The sequence below is a fragment of the Gossypium hirsutum genome, chromosome D13, assembly GCF_007990345.1.
Source record: "Gossypium hirsutum isolate 1008001.06 chromosome D13, Gossypium_hirsutum_v2.1, whole genome shotgun sequence".
Lineage (NCBI taxonomy): Eukaryota > Viridiplantae > Streptophyta > Magnoliopsida > Malvales > Malvaceae > Gossypium > Gossypium hirsutum.
In genome coordinates, this window is record NC_053449.1 from 49,857,778 (window position 1) to 49,881,520 (window position 23,743).

General features: G+C 36.7%; 1 long non-coding RNA gene across 2 annotated transcripts; it reads left to right on the forward strand.

Moving 5' to 3' along the window:
• Nucleotides 1-2,483: 2,483 nt before the first annotated feature.
• On the forward strand, nucleotides 2,484-6,643 carry LOC107918376 (uncharacterized). 2 transcript variants are annotated; one of them, XR_001690078.2, is made up of 8 exons: nucleotides 2,484-2,780; nucleotides 3,564-3,793; nucleotides 4,015-4,125; nucleotides 4,210-4,462; nucleotides 5,275-5,358; nucleotides 5,786-5,853; nucleotides 6,197-6,268; nucleotides 6,366-6,643. It is a non-coding gene; the product is annotated as an uncharacterized lncRNA (long non-coding RNA). The 2 variants fall into 2 exon arrangements; XR_001690077.2 differs by having other exon boundaries at nucleotides 5,275-5,351.
• Nucleotides 6,644-23,743: the final 17,100 nt, after the last annotated feature.

The window sequence follows — 23,743 nt, forward strand, 5'->3', positions numbered from 1 at the left end:
CAGGCCCGACGGCCCGCCCGAAATATGGGAGGGTTTAGGTAAAAATATAGGCCCGAAATATGGGCTTGGGCAAAAAAATGAGGCCCGATTAAAAAACGGGCCGGGCCTTGGGCACAACTTTTTTGGCCCGGGCCCGGCCCGGCCCGAATATAATAAATTTTTTTATTTTTTTATTTTTAAATTACTTTTAAAATACTTTTTTAATTTTTTTAATTTTAAAATATTTTTAAAATACATTTTTAATTTTTTTAATTTTAAAATAATTTAAAACAATTTTTTTTTAATTTTTAAAATAAATTTTTGGTATTTATTTAAAAAACGGGCCGAGCCGGGCCGGGCCCGGGCTTATGAATTTTTCCCGGGCCGGGCTTAGGCAAAATTCTAGGCCCATATTTCGGGCCGGGCCAAAATTTTTTCTGGGCCCGGCCCGGCCCATGAGCAACTCTAACTGATTGCTTTTTAATTTATATATTAAATAATTTCATATATAATTGTAAAGGATACAATAGTAATAATTTTAAAATATTTATTTTGTATAATTATCATTATATATAGTTTAATATATACATGGTTTAGGGTATATGGTTAATTTAGTAGTTAAGGCCGGTTTAGGAGTCACAATTTTAAGGTTTATAGATTACGGAATATTTAGGGATTATATATGGATTAGAGATTCTAGTTTAAGGGTTGTGATTTAAGGGTAATGGGGTATAGAGGTTATGGGTTAGAGGTTAAGAGCTAGTTAGGGATTTAAACGGTTTATGGTTCGATGTTAGGTTAGGGTTTAAGGTCTAGACTAATTAGTGTATTTTAATTTATATATTAAATAAGGTTTAGGGGTTAGGGGTTAAAGGTTAGGGGCTGAGGGTTATGAGTTTAGGGTTTTAAAGTTTAAGGTTTAGGGTTTAGGGGTTAAGGGTCGGGTTAGAGTATGGTATTTGATTTAATTTCCGTTTTTAAATTATATATATTAAATAATAAGGATTAGTAGTTAGTGGTTAGTGGTTAATTGGGGTAATTAGGGTTATGAGTTTGAGATTAGAGGTTTAGAGTTAGAGATTTAGGGTTTAGAGATTTGGGGTCGAGTTAGGGTTTAAGGTTTAGGATAATTAGTATTTTTAATTTTTATATTAAATAAGTTTTTATATAAGTGTGAAAGATATAAAAAAATTGTAAACATTATTAATTTTTATATAAGTTTTATGCTAATTGAATATAAAAAATTGAGATTTGGCGGCGTTTATAACAAAAAACGCCACTAATATACATTCGAATTTTTCTAAACGGTGCCGTTTCATTAGAATAATTGAATTTTATAGTGGCGTTTAAGCGAAAAAACGCCGCAAATTTATATTCTAAATTTTCTATACGGCGTCGTTTAATTTGAGGAATAAAAAATTTATACCGGCGTTTTTCGGAAAAATGCCGGAAATATGATTTTAAATATGTCAAAACGATGCCGTTTACGTAAAGAATGAAATATTTTTGTGGCGTTTTACTGAAAGCACCTCAAGTATTTTTGACATTTTATCAATGCGGCGCCGTTTATGTCCTGGATTGAAATATTTTAGTGGCGTTTTGTAAGAAAACGCCGCAAATACTTATTAAATTTTGCCAATGCCCAATTTTAAATACTTTTCCAACTTCAAGCTCGTTTTATCTAAATCACCCATTTCATTGTTTAAAAACAATAAAAAATATAAATCTAAGCCAAACCATATTTTGGACTAGGTGAGTTGTATGGGTAGTGAACATTTCTAATTATTATTTAAAGAGTAAATAACATATATTTTTCTAAAATTTGAAAGGTTTTATATTTTACGTGATTTAAAATTTTAAAATGAATTTTAAAAGATTTTAAAAATTTTTAAAAAATTTAAAAAAGATTTTAAACTTTTATTTTTATAATATTTATATACTTTTAAAGAAAAGACCCAACTTTTTCCCTGAAACCCCTAACCTTTAACCCTTAATTTAAATCATAATGATAATTAATCAATATTGAATTAAGTCAATATAAATCATAATATTAATTATATAAAGCTTTTAAAATTTATAAAGATATTGATATGGATAGTTTTTTAAAGCTTTTTTTTCCTTCATATTTTAAATTTTTTTATTTTCTTACCTCAAAAATTATATAAAAATTTTAAAATTTATCTAATTCTTTAAAATATTACTTAATTTTTCAAAAATTATTTATTTAAAATTAATATGAATTATATAATAATTAAATATAAAATTACAAAAAAATTCAATCATTAGCAGCGTTTATGAGAAAAACGCCGCAATTATGAGAATTTTTATTTTTTAAAACGGCGTCGTTTGATACAGGAATTTAATTTTTAATGGCGTTTTTAATAAAAACGCCGCAAAAGTTATACAATTAGTGGCCTTTTTTTAAGCGCCGCAAATTTTACAATACCAAAACGAGGTCGTTTTCTTCCCCAAATCAGATTTGACTTAAAAAAACTTAAAATTGAGCGGTGGGTTTTATTACCAAATGCCGCCAACCCCCCTCCCCCCAAGTTCTGAAATCAAAATCCTTCACTTCAAAATTTCGCTTTCCCTCACTTCAAATGCCGCCGGCGATGCCTCTCCTCAAGCTCCCTTGCCTATGCTCAAGTCCACCATCACTGGCGCCGCTTCCACCTCTCTTTCTGCTCATAAGAAGACCAAGGGTCGTGGCTTCCGTGAGGGCGATGCTGACTGCCACTCCCGTCTCGCCTCCCGCGACTTCGAGTCCCTCGGCACTGACGGCGGCCCTGGTCCCCAGAGATGTTAGTCCCTTCACTAAACCCTAATTTTTTCTCTCCCTGTTCACTTATATTGTTTCATTTTGTTTGATTTTCTAGGGTTTTATTCTTATTTTTTTGCCCTACAAAACAAGATGATTACGAAATTGCTTTCATTTTTGCTGTATGGAAGTTGATCTTAATTTCATAACAAAATTGGGTTTGAAATAAGTTGGGAATTTGATAGTTTTCGCTTAATGCTGAACCTTGAGCGGGTTTCTATTTTTTTTTTGGGTTATATGAATTATCTTCACTGTGTTTTTTTTCCCTTATTTATAGTCTATGAAATTTAATTGAATTTTTGTTTAAAAAAAAGAAATTTAGTTGAATTTAATTGTTATTTCTTTGTTGCTTTTAATACCCTTTCACTGTTCTTCGATCTTTCTTTCATTATTTGTTTTTTGGAATTGATTGTGCGTTTTGTGATAAAACATAGAACTCGGCACATGATTCCAAATGCAGTTTTGTCAGTACCAGATAAAAATGTTACAATTGCTAAGAAATGTTCTATCTTTCCTGTTGAATTTGTTGGTGAGTATCTTTGATATTCTTATCATTCATTTTTGTCACATAAAGGGCGGTTGATATTCTTATCTTATCTTTGATATTTTTATCTTCATGCAATGGATGATTTCTTTTTGAATGTCTCATAGCTTTTTCTCCTCATTAGTTCTGTTTTTTTTATAACTACTATAATTGGCACTTTTTAGATTACTGAAGAGTAAGGATTTTTTCTACCTTAAAGGCCTTTTACTTTATGCTGTGCAGGTTCAAGTGGATTTTGATGATAAAACTAGATGGGAGTATCTGTTTAAGGTGTACTGGGTTCTTTTAAAAGAGAAGCTAGCTTTAACTTTAGATAAGCTTACTAACGCTACAAATCCATGGAAGGAACTTAGAGAAGCTTCAGCTAATATTGAACCAAAACATCAAAACGACGTTGCAGATTTAATAAATAGTTACAAAAGTTTATACCCAAAATGGCTTTTTGATCTCAGGTAATTTAAAACTCTTATTTACTTAATGGTGTAATTTTGAATTTCATTGGAAACTTTAATTTGTTAGAATTTGATCATATTAATTTGTTAGATTTTCTTGTTTGTATGTTTATACAAAGTCGTTTCCTTCCAGTTTGCCTATGTAAACTTGGACGCTTTTAATTATATTAAAAGTTAAAACATCCAAAAACTTATATAAAACTCACGTTTTCTTAAAGCAGGACATCAAGAGGCTCTCATTTTGGGGGGCCTGGAACTGATATCAGCTGAAATGATTCCATTTTAATCCGTGGCCTCATTGTGGATTAATTCCTTTTGATGCTTGCATACATGTATGTACTCCTTTGTGTTTTATTCTATTTTTGTTCTAAGATCTATTAAATCTAACTTAATTTTCACGCATTCTGTTGTGCAAGTTGGAGGTCCATGGGATTTCTGCAAAGTCCAAGACCAATGAACCAAAACAGCAAAAATTACGTATCTGGAATCGTGAAACGAAGGAATTTGAGTGAATTCGATATGTCAAAATTGGGTATTGGATTTGATGATGAGAAGTCTGAAAGAAAAAATCGGAAAAGGCATTAGTTTTGTCTCAGATTAACGTTTGAAAAACAGAAATATGGATGTGCTGTTGTTTGATTTCATAGAAAATAAGGAAACTAGAAAAAGGTATGTTTTAGATTATTGCTCCTTTTGATTATTTATATTATAAGAACTACATTTGTTCATTCATATGGAGGTTTTGCAAGCGCTGCTATGGCTATTATTTCATGCTTCACGGCTTGAAACTGAAATTGCAAACTTTGAATAATATGATCTTAATTATGGTTAACAAGATAAAGTTTTAGCAATCAATTTTGGTGTAATTTTGAATTTCATTGGAAACTTTAATTTGTTAGAATTTGATCCTCTTAATTTTGAATTTCCTTACATATTAAATATTGAAGTGTTGATGTTCAAGCTAGTAATTTAACAGTGAGGTTTACTAATGTTATCCAATTGGACTAACTTATCAGGTTTTGTAAATTAAGGGGATAAAATTCATAATTAGACCTTTACTTATATAGTTTTATTCCAAAGTGTTACCTTGAAAGTTAGTATTGGCTTAATTTTCCAGTACTTATTATGTGTATGTCTTGCTTGAAGGCCTCTCCTTTAGGCATGTGATAAAAGGCTAGCACTTTTTGGTAGCAAAGATGAAAAGGTGGAAAGACAAAAAAAGTATTAATTTAATGATTACAAATATCTTTGTTATAAATTTCTACCATTAGATTAAATAGTTTGCCATCCTTACTGCACAGAACCGAAAGGATTTTAAAGTGTTGATTTAACTCTCTCTCTCTCTCTCTTATATTTATTTGGTTTTGATCTTGTTAATTTGCTTGTTTAGACCATATGACTAGCATTTGGATTATCTTCCATTGAATGTTTTTTTTTTTGTATAAAGTTATTTATGCTGACATCTGCTTTTTTCTTTTTAGGCACTTAGATTAAGGTTGAATGAGCTAAAATTGGAGAGGCAATTGGAGAACACAGAGGCTGAAATTTCTTCTTTCAAGTATGCTGTAAATTTTCTTTACCAAAGGGCTTGTGATCTACATTTTCAGGATGAGTTGATTACTTGTTTCTTCAATTATATATGCCTTTTGCCATATGTGTTCAAAAGTAACTGCCTGGATTATAATGCTCATACATAACTCTTTGGTGCAGAATTGAAGGTTACTTTTGTTGATATTAGTAGAGACACATTTATTATTGTTACATATTACAACTAAAGAACCAGAAAGGAAGCAAAAGAATATGTGTGTGTGTGGGGTGGGAGATATTTAATTGTTAGTTATTTGCTTATTAAGTAGGTTTCCTGTGTGAAATGTTTAATGTTGTTTCCTTCCGTTTGCTATATATTATCATGTTTAGACTTTCATTTGGATATAGTTTCATGTTGATTCTTCTAATAGTTATAGGACATCTTATTCATTCTGAATTTTACAGAAAGAAAATGTCTAACCTAGAGAAAGAGCATCAGGATTTTCTATCAACCATTGAAGCACTTAAAGAAGGTAAGTACGCTAATAGCTAGACATTTTAATGATAATAATATGTTTGTTGTATAAGATCTTGAAAAGAATAGAATTTAACATATGTTTTTTGGAATTCAAAATTTTAAAAGTAGTTAAATTAAATTTGCAATTTATGCATAGTACAGGGGTTAATGACATAAATTGAGTTTATTTTTAACATTGAATGATTTCTTTTGTGAATTTGGTTTGAAAAAGAAAAGAAAAGAGAGAAAAATATTCTGGTAAAAGTGGCAGTTTAGCCTTTAACTTTTAAAAAGGTTGAATCTATTCAATGCTAGCGCTTTTCTCTTCTCCTGCCCTTGACAGCACATTCATTTGACAGGATAATTTGGAAACCCTGTTGCAAGAGAAGGACATTTAGGCTGATCTAATCTGTTGCTTGCAGCATTTGCAGGTATTTTGTGTAGTTTAAGTTGTGAACATTGGGTTTTTATTTGTCATGTAAACAAATATGATGAATCTAAAGTGCATTTTTATTCTTCAATTTGCAGTTAAGATTTGAAACTGAAGACAAAGCAATGAGACTTCTAAGTAATGTGTCATTTTTGTTGAAACCAAGGGGTTATTTTTTCGGTATTACTCCTGAAAAAGTGATTGCCAAAAACTGCTGTTTCTGATTTGTGTATTTTTCTTTTTTTTTTCTTCTTGTGGTTATTGTTGCCCCTGTTTTTGGGAGGTGATTGTGTAAACATTTTAGTGTGCTTTAGTTATTGTAAGAATATTTTTAACATTGTTAATTTTAATATTATTGTAAGAATATTTTGAATTATAATTTAGTTATCAATTTATATAATTTATCTTTCATTGAATTTGAAATATCATTTAAATTTGTTGTTTTTGGTTGGATTTTATGTATATGGATGAAAATCGGATGTTACAAATTTGTTAAAATTAGTGGCGTTTTTATATAAACGTCGCTAAAGATCATGTTCTTTAGTGGCGTTTGTGAGTAAAGCGTCGCTAAAGATTATGTTCTTTAGCGGCGTTTGTGGGAAAAAGCGCCACTAAAGCTCATGTTCTATAGCGGCGTTTGTGGTTAAAGAGTCGCTAAAGGTCTTGGTCTTTAGCGGCGTTTTTAGAAATAAACGCCGCTAAAGTTAGCGACGATGTCATTAGCGGCGTTTTTTGCGGCGCTTCCGAAAGCGCCACTAAAAGTATTTGCGGCGCTAAAAAGCGCCGCTAAAAGCTTGTTTTGGTGTAGTGAAGGAACAGACCAGCAGCTACAGCAGACCAGAACTCGGGCAAAGCTGGGAGCAGTTTGTTTCATTTTGTTTCTTTTGTTTACTTTGTTCATTTTGTAATGTTACTAAAGTCTGAATGCAACTAAACTTTAGAGTGGTTAGGATTTGAATTGATGGATGTAATGGCTGAAAAGGTTCAGCTTTCTTTTGTAATACTTTAGTGTCAACTTGCTAAATTAGATGGGAGCAGTTATAAAATTAGGTAACTGACATATCCAAAATTTTAACTTATATGTTGAAATGAAATGAGAATTAAATTATTCCCATTCAGTTACATTCTTTTCTTTTCTCTTTTCTGTTTGTTAACCAAGAGCTTTTGCTCTTGATGCTTTATGTTTTTACTTCCTGTTTTGCTGTTTGTTGTTCATAGAGCTTATGCTCTTAGTGTTTCATTATTTGGTTGTTGCTGCCATTGTTCCAACAAATGGTAATAAGAGCCTCTTATCTTTGAGGACCTCTGTTGCTTATGTTTTAGTTTTCAAAAACAAAGTCAGTTTTGTGTTTTCAAAGTCAGTTGTGGCAGCATGAGTTTTGCTCCTCCTTCACCACCAGTTTTTACTGGAGACAACTACCACATTTGGGTTGTCAGGATGAAGACATATCTTCAAGCACTTGACCTCTGGAGTGCAGTTGAGAGTGATGTCGAGCCAGCACCATTAAGAGCAAATCCTACCATTGCTCAGATCAGGCAACATGGTGAAGAACGAGCCAAGAAACACAAAGCTATGGCCTGTTTGCAGAATGGAGTGTCAGATGTTATTTTCACTCGCATTATGGCCTGTAATTCTCCCAAGCAAGCATGGGACAGGCTGAGAGAGGAGTTTATTTGGATCGGATAAGACCAGGCAGCAACAAGTTATTAATTTGAGAAGGGAGTTTGAAAATCTAAAGATGAAATAATCAGAAACCATTAAACAATATTTTGATAGAATTATGGCAACTGTGAACAACATAAGACTCCTAGGAGAGGATTTCAGTGATAGTAGAGTGGTTGAGAAGGTGATTATTACTCTTCCAGAGAGGTTTGAATAAAAAATCTCCTCACTGGAGGATTCGAGGGATCTTACAACCATTTCATTGTCTGAATTGGTTAATTCTCTTTATGCACTTGAGCAGAGGAGAGCTAGCAGACAGGAGGAGAACCCTGAAGGAGCCTTTCAAGCAAGAACCAGGGAAGGATCTAGCTCAAATCAGAAAGCTAAGAAACCTTGGCTTGAAAGGAAGGATAAGGCAATGAGAGAAGCAAATAGAGAAGCAGGCAGAAGGAGGTTTCCACCATGCATTCACTGTAAAAAGACCAATCATTTGGAGAAATTTTGCTGGACAAGACCAGATATTCAGTGTAGGAGCTGTAAGAAATATGGCCATCATGGAAAAATCTGTAGGAGTCATGAGAAGGCACAAGCACAGCCAGTACAAGCCAAGTCTGCCGAGGATGTCCAAGCTCAGGAGGAGCATGTATTTATAGCTTCATGTTTTACAGCTAACAGCAAGAGCAGTTGGCTTGTGGATAGTGGCTACTCACACCATATGGCTACAGATGTAGGCCTTTTCAAGAACTTTGACATGAGCTATGTCTCGAAGGTTAGGATAGGCAATGGCAACTTGATTGAAGCAAAGGGCAGAGGTGATGTGGTGATTCACACTGGTTCAGGTAACAAAATCATTTCTGATGTGCTCTATGTGCCAGAAATAGACCAAAACTTACTCAGTGTAGGCCAGCTAGTCAAGAAAGGCTTTTCACTAGTTTTCAAGAATGATTCTTGTGTCATTAGCGATGCACATGGTAGGGAGATTGTCTCAGCACCTATGGGAGACAAATGCTTTATGCTGAATATGAGTCAGTTTGAGAAAAGTGCCTATGTAAGCTCAGTTGACAATACTGATCTTTGGCACAAGAGGTTTGGCCATGTTAACCTCAAATCACTTGATTGGTTGCACAAAATGAACATGACAGAGGATATGGTGAAGGTTAGTGCAAGTGAAGGTGTTTGTGAGATATGTCAGCTTGGTAAACAAGCCAAGTTGCCCTTTTCAGCTAACCAGACATGGAGGGCTCGAGACAGACTTGAGCTGGTGCACTCAGATGTCTGTGGACCAATGAAGACATTTTCACTGAATGGCAGTAAGTATTTTGTTTTGTTTATTGATGATTTGACCAGATTTTGCTGGGTGTACTTCATGAAACAGAAGTCAGATGTATTTGACATGTTTTTGAAGTTCAAGGCTTGGGCAGAAAATCAAGCAGGCTGCAAGATTAAAACTCTAAGGATAGACAATGGCACAGAATACTTGTCTGAGAAATTCCAGAAGCTATGTGAGCATGCTGGAATCCATCATCAACTGACCATAGTGTACACTCCTCAGCAAAATGGAGTGAGTGAAAGGAAGAACAGGACAGTGATGAACATGACCAGATGTTTGTTGTTCCAAAGCAGGCTTTCAAGCATTTTTTGGGCTGAAGGTGTCAACACTTCAGTGTATTTGCTCAATAGACTACCAACACATGCTGTAAAAAGTGCTACATGATATTTGATCCCTCGACCAAGAAGATTTTGGTAAGTAGGGATGTCAAATTTGATGAATCAAGATTTTGGGACTTTGATGATTCAGATACAAGTCCATTTGAAGAAGAGGAAGGTGATAGCAACCTGGAATTGGCAGAAAGAGAGGCCAGCAATGCCAATGTTGATGATGCTCCTGTGAGAGGGAACAGGTCCATTGCTGACATCTACCAGAGATGCAATGTGGCCATTGTTGAACCCTCAAATTATGAAGATGCAGTTAGAAGCAAGAGCTGGAGGAAAGCTATGGAGGCTGAAATCGATATGATCCACAAGAATGATACTTGGGATCTAGTGGACAGGTCTGAACAGAGGAAGGTCATTGGTGTCAGGTGGGTTTACAAGGCAAAGTTCAATACAGATGGCTCTCTGAACAAGCACAAGGCAAGGCTTGTGGTGAAAGGGTATAGCCAACAGGCTGGCATTAATTTTGAGGAAACTTTTGCTCCAGTAGCAAGGCTGGACACTATTAAATTGCTGCTTGCCTTGGCTGCACAGAAGCACTGGAAGGTCCACCAGCTTGATGTCAAGTCAGCCTTCTTGAATGGCTTCCTTAAGGAGGAAATATATGTAGAACAACCCGATGGTTTCAAAGTCCAAGGGATGGAGGACAAGGTTTATAGGCTGAAGAAGGCACTGTATGGTTTAAAACAGGCCCCTCGAGCCTGGTATAACAGAATCGATGAGTATCTGTCCAAACTCAATTTTGAGAAAAGCCTGAGTGAACCAACTTTGTTTGTAAAGAAGTCCAATGATGAGACACTGTTGATTGTATCAATATATGTAGATGATTTATTGGTAATTGGAAGCAAATTTGAACTGATTCAAGAGTTCAATGAGAAAATGCAGGTTATGTTTGATATGACAGACTGGGGACTATGAGTAATTTTCTTGGTATGGAAGTAAGTCAGACTGATCAAGGGATCTTCATCAGTCAACATGCATTTAGCCTGAAGATACTGACTAAGTTTCATATGGAGAATTGCAAGCCAGTGAGTACACCTCTGGTCATGGGACAGAAGTTGAGCAGCTATGGAGATGAAGAAAAGGTGGATGAAAGGGAGTATAGAAGTTTAATTGGATGTTTGCTATACTTGACAACAACTAGACCTGACCTTATGCATTCGGTCAGTTTGCTATCTCGTTTCATGCATAGCTGCAACACATCACATTTAAAGGCAGTAAAGAGAATCCTCAGGTATGTGAAAGGAACCTTGAAGTTTGGAGTGATGTTCAAGTCAGGAGGTCAACTGAAGCTATCTGGCTACTCAGACAGTGACTGTGGAGGTTCGATTGATGATATGAGGAGCACCTCAGGCTACCTTTTTTCACTTGGCTCTGGAGTTTTCTGTTGGAGCTCTAAAAAGCAACAGACAGTTGCTCAATCTACTACAGAGGCAGAGTACATAGCAGCAGCTGGAGCAGTAAGTCAAGCTATTTGGCTTAGAAAATTATTGTGTGATTTGAATGAGGAATAATTTGAGCCTACTGAGATTATGGTTGATAATCAGTCAGCAATTGCTATATCAAAGAATGCTGTTTTTCATGGAAAAACAAAACATTTCAAACTTAAGTTTTATTTCGTTCGAAAGGCAGTGCAATCAAAAGATGTGAGTCTTGGATATTGCAGCTCACAAGACCAACTGGCTGACATATTGAAAAAGCCACTTGGAACTATAAGGTTTGAACTTTTGAGGAAATCTTTTGGTGTTTGTTGCCTACAGTCCAAGGAGGACTGTTGAACATGGACTGCAATGCAACAATAGGCCAAGGAACAGACCAGCAACTACAGCAGACCAGAACTCAGGCAAAGCTGGGAGCAGTTTGTTTCATTTGTTTCTTTTGTTCATTTTGTAATGTTACTAAATTCAGAATGCAACTAGACTTTAGAGTAGTTAGAATTTGAATTGATGGATGTAATGGCTGAAAAGGTTCAACTTTCTTTTGTAATACTTTAGTGTCAACTTGCTAAATTAGATGGGAGCAGTTATAAAATTAGGTAACTGACATTTCCAAATTTGTAACTTATATTTTGAAATGAAATGAGAACTAAATTATTCCCATTCAGTTACATTCTTTTCTTTTCTCTTTTCTGTTTGTTAACCAAGAGCTTATGCTCTTGATGCTTTATGTTTTTGCTTCCTGTTTTGCTGCTTGCTGTTCATAGAGCTTATGCTCTTAGTGTTTCATTGTTTGGTTGTTGCTGCCATTGTTCCAACAGTTATCTTCGGTGTCTTCCTTACAGTTGTCATCAGAATATTGTCACTTCACATTGTATTAGAGCCTCTATTTTTCGGCCGGTAGTTCGACAATTATTCATTTTTTATGGATCCATCATCTATTCCTGTTGCTACTCAGGCCAATCTATCCTTTACAAATAAGAAAATTAGTGTTTGTCTTATTGATCACAATTTTCTTCTCTGGAAGCAACAAGTGTTGTTTACGGTTCATGGTAATGGTCCCGAAGGGTTTCTTGATGGAACTGAGGTTGTACCACCACTAGTCGTCATGTCCACCACAGGGGAGGCAGTGGTCAATCCTGATTTTCGTAGGTAAAAGAAACAAGATTGTGCTCTTGCTTCTTGGCTGTTATCCACCATCAGTCCACATATTTTGCCCAAATTAGTTGGTGCTAAGACTTCTCATTCCATCAAGAGTACTTTACTCAGGTTGTTTTCCACCAGTACAACCACCAAAGTCATGTATCTCCATTTTCAATTATGTGACATGAAGAAAGCAGATCTTTCAATGCGTGATTACATCACAAAAATCAAAGAAGTTTATTGACACTCTAACTGCTTGTGGAAATGCCGCAACAAAAGTTGAGCAAATTGCTACAATCTTGAACGGTCTACCATCTAAGTATGACTATTTTGTGGCTATTATAACTGTTAGTAAGGAACCCTATGATTTTGAAAGTGTGATTTCTAGTCTTATGGATTCTGAATCAAGGCTACGAGATTCTTTGCGTGTTCCTCTGAGCATCAACAATGCTCAGTTTGCTGTGAACAATTTTGATCGTTCATCAGGTACTTTTCCTTACTCGTCTGGTTCTAACTATGTACAACAAAGCACGTCCCGCGCTTTGAACAGTTACGCAGGTAGAGGACGGGGTCGATATAACAATCGATTACAATGCCAACTATGTTGGAAACTTGGCCATCTTGTGGATTGGTGCTTCCATCGTTTCAACCAAAACTTTGCTGGGGTGACAGCTCAAACCTATAGTCCTCGGTCTGTTTCAGTTGTTGGAGTTAACTCATGTGCTTTCTCGGAGCCTACAGGACCATCAGACTTTCTTGTTGAAAGTTATCGTTCGTATGTACCCATTTCTCCTGAAACTTATTGTTCTTATGTACCTACTATGTCTCTTCCACTAATATCCAAGTATAAGGGTCTTTTTTGTCCACTGATGCAATTCAAACTACTGAATCTCCTAATGAGATTGGTCAAGCAAATTCAGTCAATGTTGTTGTCTCATCTGTTTCCTCTTGGTTTTTTTTTATTCTGGTGCTACACATCATGTGACCAATGATCTTGCTCATCTTCATGTCAAGCAAACTTATTCCAGGTCAAGTATGGTAACTGTAGGTGATGATGCTTCTTTAAGTATTTCATATGTTGGTCAGTCCTTCCTTACATTTACTTCTCGACAACTTATTTTGGATCAATTGCTGCATGTTCCTGATATCACCAATAATTTATTGTTTGTTAGTAAATTTGCTTAAAGTAATTTGATGTTTTTTAAGTTTCATCCCACTCATTGCTTTGTTAAGGATGAGGCTACTGGTGAGGTTCTTCACCGGGGTCTTGAAAAAGATAGCCTGTATACATTTCTTGCTGATGAATGCTCACGTGAAGTTGCTTTTGATTGCAAGTCTTCACTTTCTTTATCATCCATTCAACAAGAGCCTACAATACCCTCTTAAGCAATCTTTAAGATCAGTCTCCTGTCTCAAAGTACTAGTTGTGGCATCGTTATCTTGGTCATCCAGCTGAAGGTGTCCAAAGCATGGTCATGTCCTCTTGTAATAGAAGTATTCATAAAAATAAAGAATGTTCTTTTTGTGCTACTTGTCATGTTGACAAAAGCCACAAGCGACAGTTGTCTTCATCAAACACTGTATATCACAAACCGTTTGAGTTAGTGGAAATTGATTTTTAGGGTCTGGCACATGAATCTTCCAGTGGTTTTCTGATGGACACAAAACCAACTCAAAATTTGACGAAAGCAAGCGCACCAATCAATTAATAGTATAGTTAGGTGAGCAAATATATCCTTCTCTAAAAATGCTAATAATTATTATCTTTCTATCGTTTAACCGACAAATTGGAGAGATTGACTAAAACTAAAATTAACTAAATTAATTAAGTAAAGAACATGACAAAGAACGAATAAAAAAAAGATTAACAATCAAGAAGCGAAACAATACCTAGGAAAGAATCTACCTAGTTTTCATTTGTCATTATAAATTTGAATTAAACAATTTCTTCACTTAGTATCTTGATTGTAGAAATTCTTAAATTATGCTAATATCTCTTTTGAGAGTATAAACAATTAACTCCAGGTTGATTAATTGAAATTTCTTTCTAATTAAAACTCCTATTATTGTATTAACTCAATCTATAGATCTCCCTATTACATTTGACTCTAATCCGGTAGATTTATGTCATTTTATTTCTAGGATTGCATGCAACTCCAATCAATTATGCTAGATTTACTCTTAAATAGTGACTTTTTCTCCTCTGATTTAAGCACATCAAACATGGATTAATAGTCCATAAATATTAAACCAAGAATTAAACACACATAATTGAGAACAAGATCCAAGTATTTATTGTGTAAAACAGAAATCAAAAGACAGAATTCATCATAAAGTTCATCTCCCCTAGGTATTTAAAAAATTAGTTCATAATAACAAATAAAAACATCTCAAAGATAATATAACCATAAAAGAAATAAAGAAACTCATAATAAACTTCAAAGAAATAAAAAAGGAAATCTTCAATCTTGATAGATATCTGCTTCAGAGTCGGCTTTAATGGTGTTCTTCGAGTTGATTCTTGAATATTCTATAACGACTTACTCTCTTCTCATTATATTTGGTATATATAGGTCTTATAATGCTCAAAAAACTTAAAAATTACGTTTTTCTGCATTTTTAGAGTGCAGTTCGCGATTTTCACACAGTTTGGCACATGGTCGTGTGACAACCCGTGTGGCTTGCACGACTGTGTGGCTCTTAAAACTTGCTTCGATTTTTCAATTTTTCCTCGTTATTCGCTCCTTTTGCTCCCAAATGCTCTCATAAGTATAGAAACATGAATTTAAAGGATTATGAGTATAAAATTTACCATTTTACATCGAATAGTTATCGAAAAATGCATTAAGAATGAAATTAAAACATGTTACTTTTTAACACTTATAATTTTCTCTATTATATCTCGTTTGTTGATGTCTATAATAGGATTTGTTAGTTGTATCTACTTTGAGCAAAGTCTGAAGCCTTTCAAGTTGTGCAATTGTTTCAAAAGCTTGTTCACAATCAGTTTAATACTTCTATAGTTTCGATTCAGACAGATTTAGGAAGTGAATTTCGTGGTCTTCATTCTTACTTGGCTAATTGTGGTATTCAATATTGTTTGACTTGTCTTCATTCATTGTATCAAAATGGCAAAGTAGAGAGGAAACACAGACATATAGTGGAACTTGGCCTCACTTTACTCACACAAGCTTCTTTACCATTGAGGTTTTGGTTTGATGCCTTTTTAACGATTGTGTATCTCATTAACAGGCTTCCAACAAAGGTCCTTGTCAACATTTCTCCTCATGAAAAACTATATAATCGTGCTCCAGATTATGAGTTTCTACGAGTATTTAGCAACCTTTGTTTTCCTCATGTTCGTCCTTTCAACAGGTACAAACTAGAGCATCGAAGTACACCTTGCACTTTTTTGGGATATAGTCTCATGCATCATGGATACAAGTGCATTGATTCTCATGAATGAGTGTTTATTTCGCAGCATGTGAAGTTTCAGGAACATGTGTTTCCTTTTTCCAAAAAAAGTGATTTTGCATCTCCTCCGTCATCACAGGCAACTGGTTTTATTTCCTCCACTCTTCCAATAGTTGAATCACCAGTCACGAACACTTGTGTCCCTATTGCTAGTTCTGGATTTTCCTCCTTTTCTAATGCTATTAGTTCATTCTCAGTTTCCCCTTCATCTGTTGATCATGGCTCATCCGCTCATACTAATTTGCAGTCGGTTGATCTATCTCAAGATGTGTTAAGAAATGGCTTAAAATTGGTAGTGGATTGTTGTTGTTGGTAGTGGGTTGTTGGTGGTAGTGGATTAGTGGATGGTTGTTGGTGTCCATTTTCAACCACAAATCTTTGCCAAAGTTTTGGACAATTATGTCCTTGAACTCTCTTATAAATAGAGAGGTTCATTAGCCATATTAATCATCCCAAACCAAGAGAGAGCAAAGCTTGTTCTTTGAAAGCTAGGATTTTAGCTTTCGGGTTTTCTATAGGGGTTGAGAGTTGTGAGGTTCTCGGGTTGTGTCTTGAGTGTAAAACACTTGTAATCTTCATCTTGTTATAGTGAAATTTCTTTTCGCCTCTGCCCGTGGACGTAGGCATTAAAGCCGAACCACGTAAATCCTTGTGTTCACTTTATTTTTCGTTCCGGTCAATTTACTTGTAGTCATATCGGAGTTCTCGAATCGATCCTTTCCGCAACAAATTGGTATCAGAGCGTAGTTGAAGGAGTGATAATATTTTCTGAATTGCCCTGTGACTGCAGCTTTGTCTGATCTTTCACATCAGGAAGAAAATATTATCATTCATTCAAAGGTTCCAAATTATGGCTACAAGTGTTTCATCGACTAAGTATGATGTCGAGAAATTTACCGGGAAAAATAGTTTCAGTTTATGGCGCATCAAGATGCGGGCAGTGCTGGTTCAACAAGGATTGCTAAAAGCATTGTCTGGTAAAGATAAATTACCAAGCACGCTTTCGGAAGAGCAAAAGGATGACATGCTAGAAAGAGCACATAGTGCTATTCTGCTATGTCTAGGAGATGAAGTGCTACGAGAAGTAGCGGATGAGAAAACCGCGTCCGGTTTGTGGCTCCGGTTAGAGAGCAAGTACATGACGAAGTCATTGACGAACCGGCTCTACCTCAAGCAAAGACTCTATGCCCTGAAGATGGAGGAAGGTACACCTGTTTCCCAGCACCTGGATAAATTCAATTCCATTATCATGGATTTGAATAATATCGATAACAAAATCGATGATGAGGACCAAGCAATAATTGTTTTGTGTTCTTTGCCTCCCTCGTATGAGAATTTTGTTGATACAATGATGTACGGTCGTGATGACCTGACTCTAGAGGAGGTGAAAAATGCCTTAAGTTCCAGTGAGTTGAGGAAGAAAATCACTGGTAAGGTGGTCGAAAACAATGAAGGCGAAGGCTTGGTTGCTCGAGGAAGATCCAAGGCAAAGGGTGGAAGTTCAAGTAAAAGCCATCCTAGATCGCAGTCCAAGAAGAGAATACAGTGCTACTACTGTAAGAAGTACGGGCACATGAAGGTAGATTGTCCGAAAAGGAAGGAGAAATCAGAATCACAGGAGCAACAAAATGATCGTGCGAATGTAGCTGATGCAGATTCTTCAAGTGATGCCGAGATCGTTCTTGCAGTATCCGACTCTTACGCTGGTGGGAGATGGATTCTTGATACGGGAGCTACATTTCATATAAGTACTTCGAAAGATGCATTCTCAACATACGAGAAGCATTCTGGTTCAGTACTAATGGGAAATGACCACGCATGTCAAGTCATGGGGATTGGCACAGTTCGTATAAAGATGTTTGACGGTATTGTTAGAACTCTAACTGATGTTCGGCACATTCCAGAAATGAAGAAAAATTTGATCTCTTTGAGTACGTTGGACAAGAAAGGCTTTCGGTACTCTGCTGAAGGTGGAGTTCTCAAGGTATTCTCGGGTGCTTTGACTGTGATACGTGGTAATTTGGAGCGGGGCCTTTACTTCCTCGATGGTTCCTCGGTTACAGGTGTTGCGGGAGTGTCATCATCAGATGATCTAGATTCTGACACCACGAAGTTATGGCATATGCGGCTCGGGCATATGAGCGAGAGAGGCTTATCGGTGCTAAGCAAACGAGGATTATTGTCTGGGCAGTGTACAGGAAAGTTGAATTTCTGTGAGCACTGCGTCTTCGGTAAGCAGACTCGGGTAAAGTTCAGCACTGGGATTCACAAGACAAAAGGCACAGTGGATTACTTCCATTCTGACCTTTGGGGGCCTTCTCCGACAATTTCTAAAGGTGGTTACAGATATCTGCTTACCTTTATCGATGATTACTCGAGAAAGGTTTGGGTGTATTTTCTGAAGAGCAAGTATGAGGTTCTCATCAACTTCAAGCAATTTAAAGCTTTGATCGAAAATCAAACAGGAAAGAAGATCAAGCGATTCCGGACGGATAATGGCTTGGAGTTTTGCTCAGGTGAATTCAATGAGTTCTGCAAAAATGAAGGAATAGTGAGACACCGCACTGTTCGTCGAACACCACAACAAAATGGAGTTGCAGAACGCATGAATAGAACTCTCTTGGAGCGAGCTCGTTGCATGCGATCAAATGCTGGGCTCGGTGAAGAATTTTGGGCTGAAGCTGTTAATACTGCTTGTTATTTGGTTAACAGATCTCCGTCAACAGCTATTGAGCTGAAGACTCCTGAGGAAGTATGGTCTGGTTCTCCTGCTGATTACTCTGGTTTAAGAGTGTTTGGCTGCCCTGCGTATGCTCATGTAAATGAGGGAAAACTCAAACCGAGGGCGAAGAAATGCATATTTCTTGGATACGGCCAAGGGGTGAAAGGATACAGGTTGTGGTGTCCTGATCCGGTTTCGTCCAAGTTCATCATCAGCAGAGATGTGACTTTTGATGAGTCATCCATGCTTCGATCCACCACAAATTCCCGGGAAAAGGAGGTGTCAGATAGAATGGGAGATCACGGTGTTGAGAAGCAGGTGGAGTGTCAGGTGGACGCTCCAATTCCTACGGAAGGTACTTCAGTCCAGGATGATCAAGTTGAGGTGCAAGATTCCGATGAAGATGAGTCACCTCAAGAAAAACCATATAGCATTGCCACTGGAAGAACGAAGAGACAAATCAAACCAAATCCGCGTTACGCTAATCTGGTGTCTTTCGCGCTCAGTGTGGCGGAGTCCATTGGTATAGAACCTTCCAGTTATAATGAGGCTGTCACGTGTGATGAGTCGGCACAGTGGGCAATTGCTATGAGTGAGGAGATAGAATCTCTTCACAAGAACCATACTTGGGAGTTGGTTAAGCCGCCAAGTAACCAGAAGATAGTTGGTTGCAAATGGGTCTTCAAGAAAAAGGAAGGCATCCTAGGGGTTGAAGCAACTAGATTCAAGGCACGATTGGTTGCTAAAGGCTTCACTCAGAAAGAGGGGATTGACTACAATGAAGTTTTCTCCCCAGTCGTAAAGCATTCTTCCATTCGTGTATTACTTGCCATGGTGGCCAAGTCTGATCTAGAACTTGAGCAGCTTGACGTAAAAACGGCGTTCTTGCATGGTGAGCTCGAGGAAACAATCTACATGCGTCAACCAGAGGGTTTTACAGTTCCTGGTAATGAAGACCATGTCTGTCTATTAAAGAAGTCTTTATATGGATTGAAACAATCCCCAAGGCAGTGGTACAAGCGGTTTGATAGCTTCATGATTCAGCATGGTTACACAAGATGTGACTATGATGCTTGTGTCTATCATCGGAAGCTCTCAGATGGTTCGCACATTTATTTGTTGCTGTATGTTGATGACATGTTAATTGCTTCCAAAAACATGTCGGAAATCAACAAGTTAAAGTCGCAGTTGAGTGGTGAGTTCGAGATGAAGGATCTGGGTGCTGCCAAGAAAATTTTGGGCATGGATATTCACAGAGATCGCAAGGCGGGCAAGCTTCGTGTGTCGCAGAAGAACTACATTGAAAAGGTTCTTCAACGCTTCGGCATGGATAAAGCGAAAACTGTGAGTACTCCGTTGGCACCACATTTCAAACTCTCTGCAGAGTTGTCACCACAATCTGATGAAGAAAAGCAGCAAATGTCTCACATTCCATACTCGAGTGCAGTTGGAAGCGTGATGTATGCAATGGTTTGCACTCGTCCAGACATTTCACATGCAGTTAGTGTGGTCAGCAGATACATGAGTTGTCCTGGCAAGGAACACTGGCAGGCCGTGAAATGGATTCTCAGGTACTTGAGAGGTTCTGCAGATTTATGCTTGGTATATGATCAGAGTGACTGCACTAGCAGTGTCACGGGCTATGTGGACTCTGATTATGCTGGAGATCTGGACAAAAGAAGATCTCTGACGGGTTATGTTTTCACTTATTCTGGAGGAGCCATTAGTTGGAAAGCTGTGTTACAGTCTACCGTAGCCTTATCTACGACTGAGGCGGAATATATGGCGTTAGCAGAAGCAGTGAAAGAAGCATTGTGGATGAAAGGTCTAGTAAGCAGTTTGGGTTTACAACAGGATTTCACTGTTGTATTTTGCGATAGCCAGAGTGCCATACATCTGACTAAAAATCAGATGTTTCATGAACGGACCAAACACATTGATGTCAGATATCATTTTGTTCGGGAACATGTTACGCAAGGTGACATTGTTATCAGCAAGGTTGCTACCGAGAAGAATCCTGCAGATATGTTAACTAAGGTGATCCCTGCATATAAGTTCAAGCATTGCTTGGACTTGATAGGTATTCGGGATTGATTAGCGCCAGAGAGGCGTTTGGAAGAGGTGATCCAGTTCGAGGAATTCACTATGATGTTCAGCTTGGTAAATTTCAAGCCAAGGTGGAGATTTGTTAAGAAATGGCTTAAAATTGGTAGTGGATTGTTGTTGTTGGTAGTGGGTTGTTGGTGGTAGTGGATTAGTGGATGGTTGTTGGTGTCCATTTTCAACCACAAATCTTTGCCAAAGTTTTGGACAATTATGTCCTTGAACTCTCTTATAAATAGAGAGGTTCATTAGCCATATTAATCATCCCAAACCAAGAGAGAGCAAAGCTTGTTCTTTGAAAGCTAGGATTTTAGCTTTCGGGTTTTCTATAGGGGTTGAGAGTTGTGAGGTTCTCGGGTTGTGTCTTGAGTGTAAAACACTTGTAATCTTCATCTTGTTATAGTGAAATTTCTTTTCGCCTCTGCCCGTGGACGTAGGCATTAAAGCCGAACCACGTAAATCCTTGTGTTCACTTTATTTTTCGTTCCGGTCAATTTACTTGTAGTCATATCGGAGTTCTCGAATCGATCCTTTCCGCAACAAGATGGTCGTGTTGATGATAGAGAAGAGTTTACGCAAAATGAGACTTCCTTTCTTTCACTAGCTCTCATAGTGCCCACCAACACTCATTTTATCGTGACTCGTAGTAAAGTAAGCACCTTCAAACCTAAGGTAAATGTTGCAGTTATTGATGAGAACGTTCCACCTGATGTTTGTATTGCCTTATAATTACCTGAGTGGACAGCTTTTGTCATGGTTGAATATCAAGCACTTGTAGATAATAGTACTTGGTCGCTTGTGCCTCTGCCACCAAATCAAACTCCAATTGGGTGCAAATGGATCTTTAAAGTCAAGAAACGTGCCGATGGAACAATTAAAAGGCATAAGGCTAGGTTGGTTGGGAAAGGCTTCTCCTAAGTTGTCGGCCATGACTACAATGAAACCTATAGCCCGATAGTTAAAACCTCCACAGTTCATGTTTTGCTATCAGTAGCATTGTCGAATGAATGGTAGATTCGTCAAGTCAACATCAATAATGCCTTTCTTAAAGGTGATTTGTTTGAAGAAGTATACATGGTACAGCCTCCGGGTTTGAGAAAATAACTTCGAATGGAAAATTTTTAGTATGTAAGTTGTACAAGGCATTATATGAGCTGCGTTAGGCACCCAGAAGCTGGTTCTCCAAGCGTAAAGACTACCTTAGTTAATTGGGCTTAGCAAACTCAAAGATAGATTCTTCCGTGTTTGTTTTTCAAGACAAAGACAACTTGTTATATCTTATTGTCTATGTTGACGATATTTTGATCATAGACAATTCTCCAGCAGAAGTGGATTGACTAATGCAAAACTTCAATGCTAAATTCTCCTTGAAAGATCTTGACTATCTTGCATACTTTCTTAGTATTGAAGTATAAAAGGTTGGCAAATGACTTGTGTTGAATCAAAAATGATTTGTTTTAGAACTCTTACAAAAGGAAAATATGGTAAATTGTAATCCAACTCCCACACCTATGGTTGCATCGCAAAAGCTTTGTAAAGATATGGGGGAAATTTGATGATCCTCAGCTCTATCGAAGCATTGTTGGAGCATTACTTTATGTTTGTCACACAAGACTTGATATTTCTTTTAGTGTTACTAAAGTTGCTCAGTTTATGCAGTCACCTTGTATTGAACATTGGCTTGCGGTTAAGCATATACATGGAACCATTGATTTTGGGTTGGTCATGTTGTCTTTAACTTGTGGTTCTCTAATTACTTTTTTCGATGCTGACTGGGGAAGTGATACAAATGATCGGAGGTCTATCTCGGGTTATTGTACATTTTTTGGGGCCAATCTTATGTCTTGGAGTTCAAAGAAGCAACGTTCAGTTTCAAGGTCCATTGCAGAAGTTGAGTATAGAAGTCTAATTGATGCTTCCTCAGAGGTTATGTGGCTGCAGCCAGTTTTAAATGATTTTGGAATTAGCTTAACCAACATTCCCAAGGTGTGGTGCGACAACACTAGTACGGTAGCTATGGCTGCAAATCCTGTGCAGCATGTGAAGACCAAACATGTAGACCTAAACCTTCACTTTGTGAGGGAAAAGGTTCTGAGAAACCGGCTATAGGTGAATTATGTGCCAGCAGCAGCTCAAATTGCTGATATTCTAACAAAAGCGTTACCTGCATCGCTTTTCACTGAGCTGAGGAGCAAGTTAAACGTAATTTCCATTCAAGATGCAGAGAAGTTATTGATCATGGAGGGTAAGGAAATAAGAAAGCAAGGGGAATGTTGAACAATATCAAAATAGTTTGGATGAGTTAGTTTGTTGAAGAAGTTGTTAAGCATCTGAGTCAGTTTCTTGAGCTCTTTGCTTAGTTTCTTTATTAGTCTATAAAATCGTGCTTTGTATACATTGGAAGAGTAATTTTTTATGATGCAATACATAAACCAAGTTTTCTTTTATCTTCTACTGTTATCTGTCTTTGGTTGTTATCTTCCTTGCTGCCAACTTTGCTTGTTATCTCCGGTGTCTTCCTTACAGCTGTCACCGAAATATTGTCTATTTTACACCGGTGAACATTTTTTATTTATCCAAATGCCCTGAATTTCTTAACCACGCTCTACCTATAAAAAAATTGAAGATGATATATTCTAATACAATATAAAAGGATAAAAGAATAAAAGGTCACTTGACGTAAACCTTTACAAAGTCTAAACATCTATGTAGGGCTACTGTTAAACAATACTTGATAAGACATTGTATTGATACATTAATGGATGATCTGCCTCTACTTCTAATTAAAACCCATCTAACTCGATCATATTCTTTATGCATATCCACTTTCAATACTACGAGAATACTTTGCCTATTGCGTTTACCTCAAATCGTATGAATGATTTTAATGCCCAACATAATCTTGTCCATAATATTCCACCCTTAAATAAAAAGCATTCTCATAGAATGTTATCAAATCCAACACTTTGGTGCATTGTAACTTATCCCACTTTGTTGCAATTAACTTTTAGGTATTTGGGGATGTTTGATTCAAAGAATGTAAGATTACATTTCGTAATATAAAATTATCAGTGATATGTTACTTCATTCGACTAGAATGTAACACTCAGATATTTAGTTGACAGAATGTAAGATAATCTAAAAACACATTTTATTAAATTGTTCTTGTTATATATATTTTTAACAACTTTAATTCCTTTAATATTTTTTAGTCTCAATTTT